Genomic DNA, 17805 nt, shown 5'->3' with positions numbered 1-17805 from the left:
GGCACCACCATGCCCAAAGTCAGATGCAGTGCTAGTACCTGACAGTCGCTGCATGTGCTGAGGGACCTGTGATGTGACACTTGCAACAAGTGGTGGATAGACAACAGTCCTCCTAGGAGCACCTCTGTCAATATGCCTGTGTGGGACCTTACCAGCTCTCTGGCTATGGCCAGTGTCTACACTCAGTGATGCCATAGTTGCCACACTGTCCTCTTCAATGTCACCACCTTCTCACTGTCCAATATCTGTGGCCTCTGGGGACTGGATATGTGACTGCATGCTGACTGTGGGCAGTGACAATGGGGGCAGAAGAAGGATGCCAACCTCTGGGACAGATTTAGCCCCCAACAACTCCACCTGTGCCTCACTATGGCCAGCATAATCATCAGAGTCCAATGAGAGACAGACATCAGGTTGTGAGGGGGATGGACTCCAACCCCCCTATCACCTTTGAAAACCAGGACAAAAGCAGTACATTACTACTTGCACTTTTATGTATGGTAAACCACACAGACTCATACAAATGAGGATCCACAATGATATTACCAGTCTCATATCTTCTCAGCTCCATTCCCATGCACAACAGACAACCTCACACCAACATACACATACAAGTCAAGCCCTTTATAACATGCACTTCAGCCAAATCCAGTTAAAGTTGCCAGTACAATCTGCCTGTAAGGTATGCAATATGACAACATACATGATAGAACTATGCATAAAACCCAGTACACCTATCCTGAGAATGATATGCCAGTACTAGTGTCACTGCCTTAGGTATGTAGCATCTCCCTTTTGTGTTGGAACAGGCATTTTGGAGTAATTGCCTCATGTACATCAGCCTGTGTAGCTACTCATAACTATAAGTACAGACATGTCGATGGTCCTTGAAATACACACCTATGACTAACCAGTCTATGAACTGTAGTTAACTGTTCCAGAATGGAACATGCAAATATTCTACTCTGGCTAAACATAACATTTGTACATAGGGCAATATGGCAGCCCTTAACTTTCATAGGGTATATATGATCTGTAAAAAACAGTATCACACTAACCAGGTACAGGACAATGGACTTGGGCCATACCTTATGGAGCTATGAAAAGGTGAGTGAGAGGCATTGTCAGCACCACCAAATGTTGCAGCACTACAAGGTAATATGTGCATATATCCACATGTACAGTAGGTACTGTGATACTGGCTGAATTGCTGACATTCTGAGTATGTGTGCACAACTAACCATAAATCCTAATCCCCCCAATGCAGATAGACATAACACCCATTTACAAGTATGTACAACCCGCCACAATGACTGATACAGTATTATAGTGGTGAACACAATACGCTTACCTCAATGCTCCTCTGCTGTGGACACTGTGGCAGCCACAATGTATGGTGCGATGGATGCCTGGGAGCTGTCATGTGTTCCTAAGTTCACCGGAAATTCTACAGTGGCTGAGAGTGGTTGTTCTGTATCAGGCCCTCACCAGTGGTGGCACAATTCCTGGCAACATCAGCTGCCTTTCTTCATACAGCATTCAGCATGTCTGTGGCCCAGTGTTGGACCTGCTCATAGGTCCTGTTCTGTTGGTCAATCTGACTGACATCCTGCACAAGGTCTGCCCACAATGCTGCCCACTGCTTTGATTATGCCTCCCCCGGACAACAAGATCTGATGGTGCTGTTTCAGTCCATCCACTATTGTGTCATTCTTCACATCTGAGAAAGGGGCATGCCTTCTGTGGTACATGGTTCCTGAAAGACACCAAAAGAGGAACACATTACAGGACCAGATATATGGACATCCACTATGTGCAGATCCAGCACACCCATAATGGCCTGCACTATCCACTGATCCCTCATACATCATACCCCACAGTCTGATTATACTCTATATGTGTGAATATCACAAGACAGTATCAATACTGGGGTGTGTCCCTGAATGCCATGATAGATTCTGCTGTATGTTCCAACACACAGCACTGCTGTCTACTGTGGTGTGTCCCCTACAGGCAAACTCCCACTAATATGTCATATGACCACTGCCAGACAATTAACAGTGTGCTATTACAACTATATGGGGACAGTCCAACAAGACCAGTGTGTCACAATGACAGAAAACAATGCAAACCTGCTGTAGTATATGTTCCCTGTAGGCATCATACCTCTCAACTATACAGATGTTTGCAGAATGGCAAGATGTTTACTTCATAGTTTTGGTCATTTTCAAGCAAACGTGTGGATCTCTGACAAATCTTTAAACACTGTCAATATGTTTGGGACTTTGCCCCCCATAAATTATAGCTTTTCCCTAATTTCATGCTGTAAGAGGTTGACAGGTATGTTAGGCATAGCCAAACAAACAGGGACATATGTCAACAGAAACAAGGACTTAACCAGAATACATCAAGGATATTCAGGGACACAAATGTTAGAACTATGTATGTGAGACAATGACTGAATGAGGGAGGTGAATTACAGTACATTGTTTGACATTACAGGAGTGTACACCCTTATTCATTGTCACTATGTGTTATGTGTAGTCCACTAGCTTTCCTACAACAGCCAACCATTGTAGTAGGGATTGACAGGGACAGAACTGAGATGTGATTGAAAATCATGGTAAGTTGAGAGGCATGCCTGTAAGTGTAGGACAGCAGATATCACTGACATGTCATTACCATAGATCTGAGACAGACTTACTGTTGTAACCTCTATTCACCATACCTCCATCCTCCCTCTGCATCCTTTTATATAGAGAAATCTATTGCATACTTGGTGGAGTGCAGTACTCCTTTTTTGAACTTTGTTTCCTGGTAATCTTTTGGAAATACGCTCCCAGTGTGAGTTAAGTCTCATACATACCTTTTCCCCATAAGCAGCTGCTTGCCTTTTTAAGGTACTGATCATTAGCAGGTAATTGCCTCTGCACCAATCTGTGGCTTGCAATTGTAATATATATATATATATATATATATATATATATATATATATATATATATATATAGATATATATAGATATATATATGTATATATATTTATATATATATATATCTATATATATTTATTTATATATCTAGTATATATGTTTTTTTTAAATATAAATATATGTTTTTCTATATAGCAATGTGTAGGGTTGTTTAAATAACTAATTACTTGTATCCAAATGCTTTTCTTCTATTGGTGGTTGAAATGTATGTAAATGGCTTTTTCTAATTGATTTATTGGTTCTGAAGAAGTCCAGCATGTGCTGGACAAAAGCGCTTGACTATTGTTGGATTAAACTGATTTTTGATAACTACAAGTTTTATAAGTTCATTTGTTATATTGCACCATTCGTCTGACTGGCAGGAAGGTGTTTTTCTATTTATGTGTGTAAAATGGAGTCCTATGTATCAGGTGATATTTTGTTTTTTGGGACAGGTACCCATTTTTTTTTATTAAGGTAAGAGTGGAGTGTTGAGGAAGGACATAGATACATGTGGGGAGGTAAGTTAGGTAGGGAAGGATCATTAGCAGACAGACAAGATAGACAAGACAGCAGACAGGGGTGGTGTATGATACATGATGTGGGTGACCACCTTGGATGGGGAGGGAGTTCTGGAATCCAAGTCACACGTGTCTGCATATGGCAGCAACGTGAATCATGTCCCCACCTATGGGACTGTTGGCACTGGTCCTTCACTGCCCTGAGGGTGGCTGTGCTGGAGGCTGGGTGCCAGGGTGAGGCTGCCCCATCTGGTTGGCCAGTATGCTCTCAATCTGGTGCAAGTGCCATTCATAGCTGCGGTGAACAATCCTGTGCACCAATACCAGCAGTCAAGTCCTTGGTGACAATGGCTCCTCCACCACCAATCCCAAGGGGAGGCTGGGCCCTGTCCACTGAGGCAGTCCCACCCAATGCCACAGGTGGTGCAGGGGCAATGGAGGAGACACCACCAGTCTGGTCCTCAGATAGTCTATAACCCGGTGCCATGGCCAGTTGAGATATGGTAGGCAGATCAACCTATGCTGTGGTAATGGAGCTATGGCAATAAGTATAGGTTAATTGTGAACAGTTTATTGTTTGTACTAACAGCATTGCAGAACATTGGAAATAACCCAATTACATTTGAATGCATATTATGTGGAACACAACAATAAATGACAGACCAGTCAGTATGTTAATGGCATGCCATTAACAGTTACAGCATAAGGACAGCAAAATAGGTAAGCTACCAAGCTATGTTAATATGCAACCATTATAATACATAATAATAAAACACATGTCCCAAAAACAGTTAATGTAACATGTGTTAATAGTAAACCATAACCAATTAATAACATTCATAAATAAATAAAGATAAGGGGTGAGGAGAGAGAAAAGTAGCCTGTTAGTAACATTACAGCTCATTTCCTTGCCAACAGTACTATTATCTGCTCTATGGGTCTGTATTTTCTTTATGTGTACAGTGACTCCAAGTCTCCTATAGCTGATGTAGCACGTACATACTTCTCAATCTACTTGCATGGGACACTATGGGCCAAGCAGTAACAACTGAGGGTACACACCTACACAGAACACATGCACATCAAGTGGACCTATAAATCTACCAAGGTGTTCTGTGGGGTGATATGGTGATACTTTGCAATCTAGGTATTCATTTCCATAATAATCTTGTAACAGGCAGATTATGCACTATTAATTACATACCATGGAATTTTGACACTTGAGAGACTGTATGTGCACAGTACAGACACTAAACAACAGTCATGCCTTGGTTGGCAGGCATGGGAATACAACCCAATAGCAGTGACTGCAGGGGATATCTGCATGGAATGTATTAATTGAATGCAGCAACTTTTAACAGAAACTCCAGAAATACAACCATACCAGGATTACATATTTTATTTCTGACTATGCATTGCTAAATTTTCACATTCTTCCTAATGATTTTAACAGTCTGTGACATGAAAACATGCAATTATCAAATCATAATATGGGCTACCTCACCCGTTTACCTGTAGTTCCTGTGGAGACAGAATTTGTAAGCTTTACGTGACTGACTGCTACATACCACTGGATTTGAACCCTGGTCTGTGTGCGGCCAAATGTACTATATACAGAACATTTAACAAACTGTGATACTGAGTCAGTGCTGAGTGCTGATTGACTGATATTTGTCTAGAGCTCACCTGGAACCAAAATATGACCTGTATTATTAATACAGTGTTATACTAGACTGCAGTGACAGTAGTGAACACATGCATGAAATACATGCATAACGCAGGTAGTAGGTAAGCTATATATAATTATAAACAATGCTGGTGCACATAATTTATTGTTAGTGGTTTGAAATGTCTGTAAAGTCAACAAACAATATCAGCTCATGGAGTGGGCTACCTCACCCACATACCTTTATTACCTGATGTCTGTGGATGACAAAGCCTTATATGAACAATATTGGCCTAGAGACAGCCTTGAACAGTACTATATGAGTTAAACAATACTTTTTGCAGCCATTAGATTTGCATTCTACAGCTATTACAGTGTTATACTTGACCGAAGTACCTTGCCTTACAGTCTGAATGCATACAGCTCTACTGCAATTGTTACAAGACAATCCTGATGTACCCCATTTTCCTTGGTGTTACTGGTATAGTAGATGTTTTTAGTGCACTACAGTTGGCATTATTAATTTCCTGCAATATACCTCTAATTCCACATTTATTGCACTACAGACCTTATTGTATATACGTTAATGCATTTACTGGTATTGGTTCATGTTTTTATTGCACTACAGTTGGCATTATTCATTTATTGCAATACAGCTCTAATTCCACATTTCTGGTACTACAAACATTATTGTATATACTTAATGCAGTTATTGCTTTACTCTTTCTTGCTTATTTCGCTACAGTTAGCATAATAGTTCCATACTCACCACATTCGCAACACAACCTGGCCAAGTGCTCGGCGTGCGACTCAACATTGCAAGCCCTCTCAGCTGCAGCTAATGGGAGAGAAGCACACCATTATACATACCAGTTTTGCACACATTCAGATTACATATTGGTAGAACAGAGGTAAAATTACTTACATACTTGTGGAGCATTCCCTATCTGAGCTTCTTGGACCCAGGTGTCCAAGAGTCGCCTCTTTCATTGTTTCAGGTCATCATGGTGGTGATCACACTGCTCACCTGTGCAGGGGATACCAGTAACACTACTGAGTTCTCTGGTCAGCCAGTCCCAGGCCTCTGCCTTACACTCTGAGCCCTTGAAACTTCCCTGCAGCAGCCGGTCATCATGGTTTTTAACTAGGAGCCCAACCATGACCCTGGACTCCAGAATGCCCCAACACTGCACCTGGAAGTGTGCACCTTCACCAACACCAGCCATAGTAAACATCAGAGAAAGAACTCCAATGGATTCTGCTGTATTTCTGCCTGTTGGGCTTAATATATGTTTTCCTGCCCTTACACATCATTGGGCAACATTCAAAAAGCACAGCTTCACTTTGCGGCAAGCAAACCAGCACGGCTGAGAAGTGCAAAAAATCGCAGAACCATAGTCTTAGTGGAGCTTAGCAGTGCACAAACCAGCCAAGCAGTGCCAAGCAGCACATATGCCTTGGCAGCCATTACCATGTTTATGCAGTGCTTTGCAGGTCGAAGCACAGCTGAGCAGAACTTAGCAGAGCTCAGCAGGGCCATATTTTGCAATAGTCTACAGATGTCTAAAACAATTAGATACATATTTTCCCATGTATTCAAACCCTAGACCTACTGCACATGGAGCTGCAACTCTACCCATTAGGTTACATGGATATTCAGATACCTGGTGTACATTTATATATACCACTGAGCTACCTATAAGCAGTACTGTGTACCACACCATGCAAACATGCTCGGATATGGATAAACATACATTTATATAAATAATTAAATACATCTGGTTTCTATTTTTGGAAGTCTGGCAGGTGTCTGCTATCTTATCTGGGGGTCCACTTAGCACAGCTGTGCTCTACGCTATGCAAACATGTTTTTTCTAAAAAAAAAATAAAACAAAATTACAGTCCAGTAAGTCTCTTATTCATCTATGGACACAGTTAGCACTACACCTCTCCCTACACTGATTTAGTAACCATGTTCCAGGGTCTCCTTCAGCACGGCACCATCATTAATATGTGTGGTGCTGCTGAGGGGGAACCATGTAAACAGACATGGTAACATTCCATGTAGACTCTACATGGTGCCTACACATATTTCATTAAATCCTTGGGATTGTTTATTCTCTGAAGACAAATTTAATCTGACATACCCCTTTGAAATGGTTCTATCTAACAAGATCATTTATGTAGTCCCACTAGCTACTTTAAAAAAAACAAAAATGCTTATATAAAATATGTGTTCAAAGCCTTACACAAAATCCTAGTGTTCCATGCATGTTTTCTATCCTTCAAAAACTGTTATGATCTACTCAAATATTCCCTGAAGTTTATTTTTCCAAGCTGCCTGATATGAATGCATGGTGTCTCTCACACATGTTGTACCTTTTTAAAAATATCCTGTCGAACTTATCATAATATATAAAATAACATGCAGACAAAAGACCCTGAATGGGGCTAGCAGAAAAAAACATATGTATGTATTTATTTAATTAATTAATTTATTTATTAGCATTTGTTTATCAAGAAAGTCTGACTATGCACAAGAAAGAATCCATTTTCAGCAGGTCCAGGGAGAAAGGTTCCATGATAATGGCTGCTTACATTATATAAGCAATGATTAAATACAGAGGAAATGACACATATACAGTTGTTCAACAGGCAGATCTTCAATTGTTTACATTATATTGTCTCAACATTTGTAATATAAAAAGGCTTGCTACAGTCCTCATAAGTCCAACTTTCTTATGAGTCTAAAACACAAGTGTTAAAACCTGACTGTAAATATTGTGGTTTTACTTTGACATAATGGAAATATATTTTATATTTTTTTTCTGCATATACATGTGTAACAAACCACATAGAAACTTCTAAAAGAATGACTCATAGTGTGCATAAAGATATGTACCTACAGGCATTCTTTTCTGTTTGGAAATGTGTTAGTTATAAGTGTGGTAAAAGTTTCACTTTCTACTTCACTACCATGTGTAAACCTTGGACCTACTTACTTGTGTATGCATATATTTAACACCATTTTATACCACAACTGGTTATTTCCAAAACTGACTATTTGTTTAATATTTTACCTTTCCCTATAACATTAAAATCTGTCAGTGCATTGTATTCCAAACAGCATTCTTCATTCTTAGGGACATAGGTACCATTATACTATGTGTCATGTGATATACTGTAAAAGTGGGAAAATTATGCAAAATGAGATTTTATGTATTATAGAGTATTAGGCAGTGAAAAGGTCTGAGTTATAATTCTACCAAAACATCACTTCTCTGCCAACCTGATGTTTAATGTAAATTATCCAAAACGTATTTCTCTGCCACCCTGATGTTTAATTTAAATTATGCCATGGCTATGAACTTCAAAAGCTTTCAGCACTGTATATGGCATAGCCTTTTTCAATGGATGTTATCCTGTGACAATTAATAGAGTCAAATCTGGTAATCCAAGTAATCCAGGTCAATACATACATGTTTACTGTACCCAATATGTTTACCTTGATCTGCATGTTAGAGTATTGTTGGTTTCCATGCCTTGCTGTCCAAAATCAACTTTATTTGCTATACATTAAACCAATGTACATGTGTATTTTCTTTCCTTATGCAACATATGCCAAAGGGTACAGAAGCAGTTAGTATCTCTTTGAGAATATAATCAGGCATCTGTAACTGGACCTGTGTCTTGCAATAGCCACACATCAATTCTGTTGCTCTAGCAGATCAGTCAGAATTATTGTATTATAATTTATTGTGCTGCTGTAAATGCACATCTAAAATGAACTTACTGTTTGCAATGAAGACTGGTTGCTGCTGAGTTTTATATTTTATATTTACAGAAACACAAATAAGTTCTTAAGACTCTTCCCACTACCTGCTTATCTGAATAAACTACTTGAAACTTCAACAAGGCATCTTTATTCCTCCCACAGGGAGGGCATCAGAGAGAAACAGTCGAGAGAGAAAGTCTCCTTGAGCTGTTAGCTTAAGTGGTTTTATCTGTATTAATCCTTTCTACTCACTTTCTTGTTAGTCCTGTCACCCTTTGGGTCACAAGTCAAATTATTAACAAGTTAAACCGTTTTGGGGGGGGGGGGTAATAAAGACCATGAAAGGCGGGTAAGATTTTTAACAGTCCAAAGGATCACCAAGAGGGCTCCCTTACTCAACTCATTCATTTCTCTCAGTGATGAAAGCCAATCTCACCAAGCAGGATATGAGTTTTCTTGCCTGTTCTTTCTCTGTATGTTTGAGTGGAATCTGACAGTTGCACTCAGTTTCCAGTTGTCAGCAAACTTAGTTAGCCATGGGTCTCTTGGCATCTGCTTTCACATCTGAGAAGTAGAAATCAAATATGAGGGTGCCCAGAGCACAGCCCTGTAGAACTTCACTGTTAACACTTCCCTGGCTAGAAGAGGTACTCCCTATGACAACAGCAGGGGAGGGTTCTGTTAGACAGTCAGTTGGCTAGCTAGTGAACCTCATTTGGGTTTACATCAAAAGACTTTATTTATGATATCAGACTGTGTGATCCTGTCAAAAGTCTTGACAAGGTCAAGAAAAACAGAAGTATGAATTATCTGACTCTCATCCAGAGTTTTAGTGACCTCTTTGATGAAATCCACTAGGTTTCGTCAGCATGGGCTACACTTTGCATGTCAATATTGGTTTGAGTACGGGATCTGTAGGATACCTATGTCATTGCTTATCAATGTGGAAATTGTGTACTCCATAACATTACAGATGATGCTTGTTAGTATAATTGGTCTATAGTTTCCAGGATTGGTCATGGGACAACTTTTATGCACTGGAACCACTAGAGCCATTTTCCATGCTTTGTGGACGTAACCCATGAAGAGACTTAAATTGAAGGGGTTTAAAAGAGGCTTGGCTAAGTGGTGTTTGACACTTACTAGCAAACCTCCAGGACCCATGCAGTTAGTATTTTTGGTTTTGGATAGTGTAGGTATCATTTAGATTATGATTATTCATTTAGATGGTGTAGATTGACCAGTCACCAGTTGAGTCCCCCAGGGTTCTGTGCTGGAACATCTCCTGTTTGGCATCTACTTTTCTGAAGTAAAAGTCAATAACAAAGGGCACTGGCTGACTAGGTTTGCAGGTGACTGCAGGCTAGGAGGAGTCATTTAATCCCTAAATGACGTAGCCACCCTTCTGGAAGGTTTGTCTCAAATAAACAATTGGTGTTGAAATTATGGTCTGAAACTAAATGCCAAAAAATGCATTGTTGTATCCTTTGGGAAGTCATTTACCCTAGGGAACTACCACATTTACAAGACCTCACTAAGAGTTGACCAGTTGTTCAGCATCTAGGAACTTATATGGAGATAAGTCTGATATGTAAGGCTATGGAGCGCATCATCATGGACCTTATAAATAAGGACATAGGGAATCTCCAAACTCGGGACCCCACGCAGTATGGGTTTGTGAAATGTAGATCATGCCTGCTCATCCTGATAGACTTCTTCGAGTCTGTCACCAGAGTTGTAGATGAAGGCAAGGAAGTTCACACAGCCTATGTAGATCTTGCCAAGGTCTTTGACACCATCCCTCACTCAGGAATAATAGATAGACTCACTAAACTAGGCATAAGCCCCTATGTAATAAGATGGGTTGCCAACTGGATCACTGATAGAACCCACACTGTGAAAGTAGCAAACTCCAAATCTGACTACTGACCAGTTACAAGTGGTGTCGCACAGGGATTGGTCCTAGGTCCGCTCCTGTTTGGCACCTACTTCTCTGAAGTTCAAGCCAACATAAAGGGACTCTGGCTGACCAAGTTTGCAGATTATTACAAACTGGAAGCCATTATTGATTCTCCAACTGATGCAAACATTCTACAAAAAGGCCTCAGTGACACCAATGACTGGTGCCAGAACCATGGCCTTAAGCTCAATGCCAAAAAGTGTATTGTCATTACCTTTGGGAAACATTCGGTGCCCATGAACTGCCATATAGGCGGTAGTCCACTAAACACCAAAGGTGTGATAAGAAACCTGGGGACACAGGTTGACAGCAACCTCTCATTTGATAATCACATTGCCACTGTAGTCAGAAAGTCCTTCTATGTGACAGATCTCATTGCAAAAAGTTTCTCATCCAGGAAGAATGAGATCATAATCCCTCTCTACTCATCCTTCATTAGACCTATTATAGAATGCAATGCCCCATTTGGTATGTACCTCACTAGACACCTACAACAACTGGAAAGGCCACAAAAATACCTCACTAAGAGGATCTTAGGCCTTAGACACATGCCCTATATGGACAGACTCAAAAAACTCCAGCTATACTCTGTCTCTTATCACCTACTTAGAGGTGATCTCTGCTTGACCTACAAAGCCATGTCTGACCCAAAGCTGCTAGATATGCTACACCTAAAGAAATCCCAGTCCCTCCATGCCACATGCTCCAGGGACCTTAACCTCATTACCACAATAAACAGAACATGCTGGAGGGACAGGTTCCTAACCCAGAGACTTCCCATACCCTGGAACAAACTTCCCATTCACGTCAAGCACAGCACTTCACTGGCCCTCTTTAAGAGAAATCTTGATGAATGTGTGGGCAATAGGAAGTTCACCCTGGGAGATCACTTCAGTGGCCTTGCTTGACAGGGGCACTGGGAACTAACTTTGGGTGGCATGATTCCAGGGAATCTTCTTGGGCTAGGCTTATATAGACTCCAGGGCCATTAGCCTAGTACACACCTATGAACCCATAAACCTATGAGAGTGACTTAACTTTTGAACAACATGCATCTATTGTTATAAGAATGTCCACCTATATTACACAGCTTATAAACAGGGAGATTGTGTCTATATCTAGTGATGTCAATTTCCCTCTTTTACTCAGCCCTCATAAGGTAAATCATTGAATATAATCCCCTTTGCCATATATCTGTCCAGACATATGCAACAACTGGAACGTCTGCAGATATATACCTTACTAAAATGATACAAGGCCTAAACAACATGCCCTACATGGATCAACTCAAAGCCCTGTCACTAAAGTTAGTATCCTACATAGTACTAAGAGTTGACCTGTGTCTAAAATGCAAGGCATCTTCTGGCCCATTCCTGATGGATCTACTACACATCAACAAGTCAAAATGGCATCAAAAATACTTGTTCTAGGAATCTAAGCCTCTTCTACAACATCAACAAAACAGTTTGGAGGGACAGGTATATTTAACAGAGGATATCACTGCTATGGAGCAGGCACCACATTAATATAAAACAAAGTTTATCCTTGTCCATTTTCAGGCACACCGTAGATCTAGAATGGGAAACAAAATTTACCCCAGGACTCTCCCCTGTACTACTAATGGACAGATGTAGCTCTTAAATGCTTTATCCCATGCATGGGTCCCCTCAAATTATCTATGGTATGATCTCCATTATTGTCATTAGGAGTAATATATGATTATTGACCATAGAATGGGTAAGGCCAGTCAATAACCAAATGAGATAGGTTATTTCAAGCAAAAAAGGGAAAATGGCTAGGCTTAAAATGGCCCACAAGAGCAACTAGCCTAGTACTTATCTATGAACTTACGAACCTAGATATAATCTAGTCCAAGTTGATTTTGGGAGGGATGGAATGGTTCCTGGAGGGGTAGATCTAACTGGGAATGGTGAATGAAATTCACACATAATTTCTCTGTAAGTATATTGGCAATTGTTCCCCAATGGAAATAAGTTCAGTACATTAATGGGAAATATTCCTGAATTTCCTAATGCAAAGAAGCAAGTTTTGTGAATATGTTTAGACCTTGTGATCCTTGATGATGTGCTTGAGCGTCTTACTTATTGAAGTCCCTTTTATACTGAAGGAATCGAGATCTAGTACTGATCCATTATTGTTAGCTTAATGTTTCCTATTTATATGGGAATTTCACTTTATGACCACTGAACCCTGGCAAGGAAGAAGTGTTGTCTTTGCACTAGAATCAAGTTTCTGTAGCAACAAAAATATGTATATGGAAAAGGGTAAGAGCTAAGAGAGGTAAAAGAAAATATAAGATGGTTTGGGGAGTTAAACATGGAAGGTAAATGAAACAGATTTTGCAGTAAGCAATGGTTGTGGTGTTGAAAGACGTCCAAAGTGGCTTAGTTTGTAGAATAAAGAAGAAAAAAGTTAATTATTGTTAAGTAAGTAGGTTAGAATAAGACTAGATTAGTATAAGTAATTAATAAAATACTTAATATGGCCAAAACATATTTGGTTTTGATTACTAAAATGTGTAACAAATAAGTTTTATTGTAACTATGTAGTTGAGAGTTATTTATTTAATGAAACTCCATAAACAAATTTAAATCAAGACAAAAAGAGATAGAGTCAGTCATACAATGTGCACTGTTACACTTGTAGATGAACATTTGGAACTGAGCCGTGCATGTCATAATGAGAAGTTATGCCGTACTACACCCTTTAAGGCATGCAACAGTCAAAGTACTTAGGTTAAACTCCTATCCAAAAGCTGTCATTTCCTGGTTGCTATAAAATGGATATCAGCATCATATACCAAACAGCTATCAATTCTGATTTGGCACTCAAAATGTCTGGCAGCATAAATCCGGTGAATCAGTAACTTACACTCTCTTGCGTTAAAGCTTTAAAGTTCCTTGTGTGTATCTGTCCTAATAAGGCTAACAGAAAAAACTAAAATCAGAATAATACTAATATGAAATGCGAATGAAACCTAACAAGATTCCATTAACTCAGCAATTTCTTCCAAATCGTGATGATTCTTTTGCTTTCACAGATAACTTAAAAGGAAACAAAGTTTTAAAAATGTTAAAGATAATGGGCTTAAAGAAAAACAATGATAAATTTGATCATGCAGAAAGAAAATCATTTATACATTTCCAAAGCAGTTGTAACTGACACAGGCCCAAAGTAACAGCACTGTTTTTGTGGCTGGGTCTGATGCTGCTAATACAAACTTGATTTATAAGTATTGTGGGTGTTGCGTTTTTTTTTTCTCTACTGTTATACATAAAGTGCGATTGCAGAGAATTCTTCATACTGGTACTATGATTCATGCAGTGGTTTTACACAAAAGGCAAACGGTGAATAATATAATTACTACTCCCGTGTACTGTCAGTGGTGATTAACATTAATCATAACCACTCAGCTTACTGCAAAATCTTTATCAGTAAAACTAAATTTTTTTATACAAACCAGGGAAAGAAAATCAGCATGCTATATTCTTTTTTTCTCTTTGTAAATGGTTTCCTTTCATATGCATTACTGGCGTAAGATTGTCTTTAATGCAGCTGCATAAATAAATATGTAACTGTTGTCTGAATTCTTTAAAAGAAGGCACGTGAGATGCCTGGAAGATCCTTTCATCAGAAAAGAAAGAAACAAAAAGAAAATAAATGTAATTAATGTAAAACAAACTCCCACACATGCATAGATGGATGCAGGACATATCTTATTTGTACGAGTCTTGTGAAACTCTTCCTTGTGTTAACTACAACAGCTGAATGTCCTAAAACCAAGAATAGACATCTACATCTGGATTATGCATTGTTATCTTTTTTATTGTCAAATGAATTGTATCAGAAATTAGAACAACACCAGCGGTTCACGTAATGTCAACCAGGCACACAGGGACAGGTGATTTAGCTCTTTCCTCTATCCAGACATGGGACTTCATCAGAATCATTAATACTAATCCAAAAAATCATTATATAGTCCATTTAATTGTTTTAATTGATCATGTGGCACAAATCTATTAAAAAATAGAGACAGTCTCTAAAATCACTCAAACCATGAAAAGAGTTCAATGCTGAATCAATGTGCCAAATTTAAGAAAAGTGTTTAAAAACTTAATTTGTTCATACAATAAAAAATCATTCTAAGAAAAGCATGAATTCAATAATATAAAACACAATTTTGATCCTTTTAAAGCTTTCACTTTAAATAATAGTGAATAAAAAATATGTTATAAATCAGCTGCCTTGTTTTTTTTAAGTGGGTGCAATAGTAGTGTTTTCATTAAGCCCTGGTTTAGACACTGCATTTAATCTTAGCTGCCAAATAAGAGTTATCTCTTCTCAATTAACGTTTCTCATGCACCACCTCTAAGACATTTAGGGACAACTTCCCGAACACCAAATAGAAATTTAGTAAAAGAAAGGCAAATAAGGGTGTGTTTCTATAAATAATTATTAACATTGCCTTTAGCTATTGTGTGGCTATGTTCATATATCCTCTTATGTAACTGCCTTTCAGTTTTTCCTACATAAAAGACATTGCATCCATCACAAATAGCATAGTAAACTAAACCTTTAGTGGTACAGTTACCATCCATCAACACAACCTCAGTGGGGAGGGGGGGTGTTCCTAATAGCATTTTGGGTTGTTCTAAAACATATCTACACTGGTTACATGCAACATAACACCTAGTACTCCTCTTTGCAAAATACATTTTTGAAGAATCAGTCCTAGGATGTTCCATTAAATACTTTAAATACAAAATTAGGGGCTTCACCTAAAGTTGTAAAGATGTCTATATTACCCCTAAACACACTCCAATTTTTACCATAATACTCTTAATTTCCTCTGAGTAAGAACCAAAGGGGATCAACATTGAATTGGAAAAGATATTTAATTTAGTTGTGTTGTTCTGCCTATTTGATGTATTACTCAGTTCCTGCAAACCAAACAAGGGCTTATATTTGGTACCCTGACCTTTTGATATTTCATCACTAATCTTTGATAATATGCCCAATGGGTACCCCTTTCCTAGAACATATTATTCAAAATATTGACTTCTGACCTAAAATTCTTAATGTCATATCACATTCTGGCTACTGTAACTAGTTCCTCCTTGAAAATGTTTTTCTTCATAAACCATGGATGGCAACTATTGTATTCCAAATAACTGTTAGAGAATGTAGGTTTTCTAAATATAATTGAGCCAAAACAACAGTTTAAAATGTCTTTAAAAATCATCACATCCAGGTCATCGATCTGATCAAAAGATTGTGTGTGTGTGTGTGTGTGTGTGTGTGTGTGTGTGTGTGTGTGTGTGTGTGTGTGTGTGTGTGTGTACCTAAGGAAGGGAGGGGGGTATTATTAATGTGAAGTAAAGATTCTTCTAAAACCTGTTGAGTAAATTAATGAGCCTAGTAATATGTTCCGACTTTCCACCAAAAATAATATATTATGCTAATTACATTTCCCTAAAATTTCAGCTACTCCTCTTTGAAATACAAGGCTGAAAAACTAAAAAAAGGCAAACTTACAAAACTATGTCTTCTCAGAAGGGTATTAGAATAAGCTAGTAGCTAGTTACATCCAGTTTAACTTTGCCAAATTCCATGAATGTCAGCTAGCACTGAGAAGAATCTGGTATTAGGTACTGTAGCACCCAGTTATTCAATAGTCTGAAGCAGCCAGTGCTCCATTTTTATTGTTTTGTCTAAGTAGTGAGGATCTATACATTCTCTAAGCCTGCCTGCTTCACTGTTCTTACCAGACTACTGATCCACTCAATCAGTTCAACTTGTTTAACAAATCAGCTGAAAAAACACAACCTAAACTACTAAAATAGAAAAAAATGGCTTCAGAAAGCAACCAGTAGTTTTAAAGTGCATATAGCACTTTTTGTTTAATAAAATCAAACTTCTTCAGATACACTCTGAAGTCAATTCTGCATTTAGATTACACATTTCATCTTCACCTTCAAACATTTCTAATGTCTTTTATTCCTTTACTTCAACAACTGCAAATTATGCTGCTTGGATTCATTTTGACTTTATATATCTTTAAAAAAGTTATTCTAACTGTTTATTTTCATTTGATTATATCATTATTTTTATCCTTAGTCTTTATTTTGAACACTTTCAGTTCCTTATCCACAGTTAAACTGTAAATTTTGAAATTTCAGTCACTGCACAGATCTAGTGCTTTATAAGTGTCACATGAGAAGTCTGATTCACTTGACACTCTGCCTCTGACTTGATCACTACTTAACACCACATACAATTTGTCACTTACCAGTGAGTCTCCAGACTCATAGTCTTTCAATACCTTTTTAAACTTCATCATATAAGCATCTACTAACTTGTGTACCCATGATTATTACTTAAATAAATGCCTTACATTAGAAAGGCTTTTCAGTAACTCACAGTATGTCTCAGAATGCCCTACATTGGAAGACTTTTCTGTGGTATGCTGTACACTTAAAGCCTTTCTCTGAATACTGATGACTTCATTTTTTTCTCCTCTATAAGGCTAAACACGTTAAATACCTTTAGTGTGTCCTTTCCTGTGACATTTGATTAACATTGCACAACAAATGTTTGTTGACTTTTCTGCTGTCTCAGTCAGAATGGGATACAGTTCATTTTTTTTTTTTTTTATTATTCCAGTTTCCAATTCTCATATAAGTTACAGTGCAACCTCAAAGATGCTGATCAGGTACATGATAACATTTTGTTCCAAAGTAAAGTGTTATGGTGGGGGTTGGTATAACGACTAAGGTGTTTACCTCAGAAACAAAAGGTACAAGTTTTTATTCTCACCTTTGGTTACAGTGTCATTATTGGCAAGATATTAACAGTCTACAGACTGATTGCCTAGTATTTACCTATGAATCTAT

This window comes from Protopterus annectens, chromosome 8.part0, assembly GCF_019279795.1.
Source record: "Protopterus annectens isolate FY-2018-M chromosome 8.part0, PAN1.0, whole genome shotgun sequence".
Classification (NCBI taxonomy): Eukaryota; Metazoa; Chordata; order Ceratodontiformes; family Protopteridae; genus Protopterus; species Protopterus annectens.
This window is presented reverse-complemented; position numbering follows the sequence as displayed.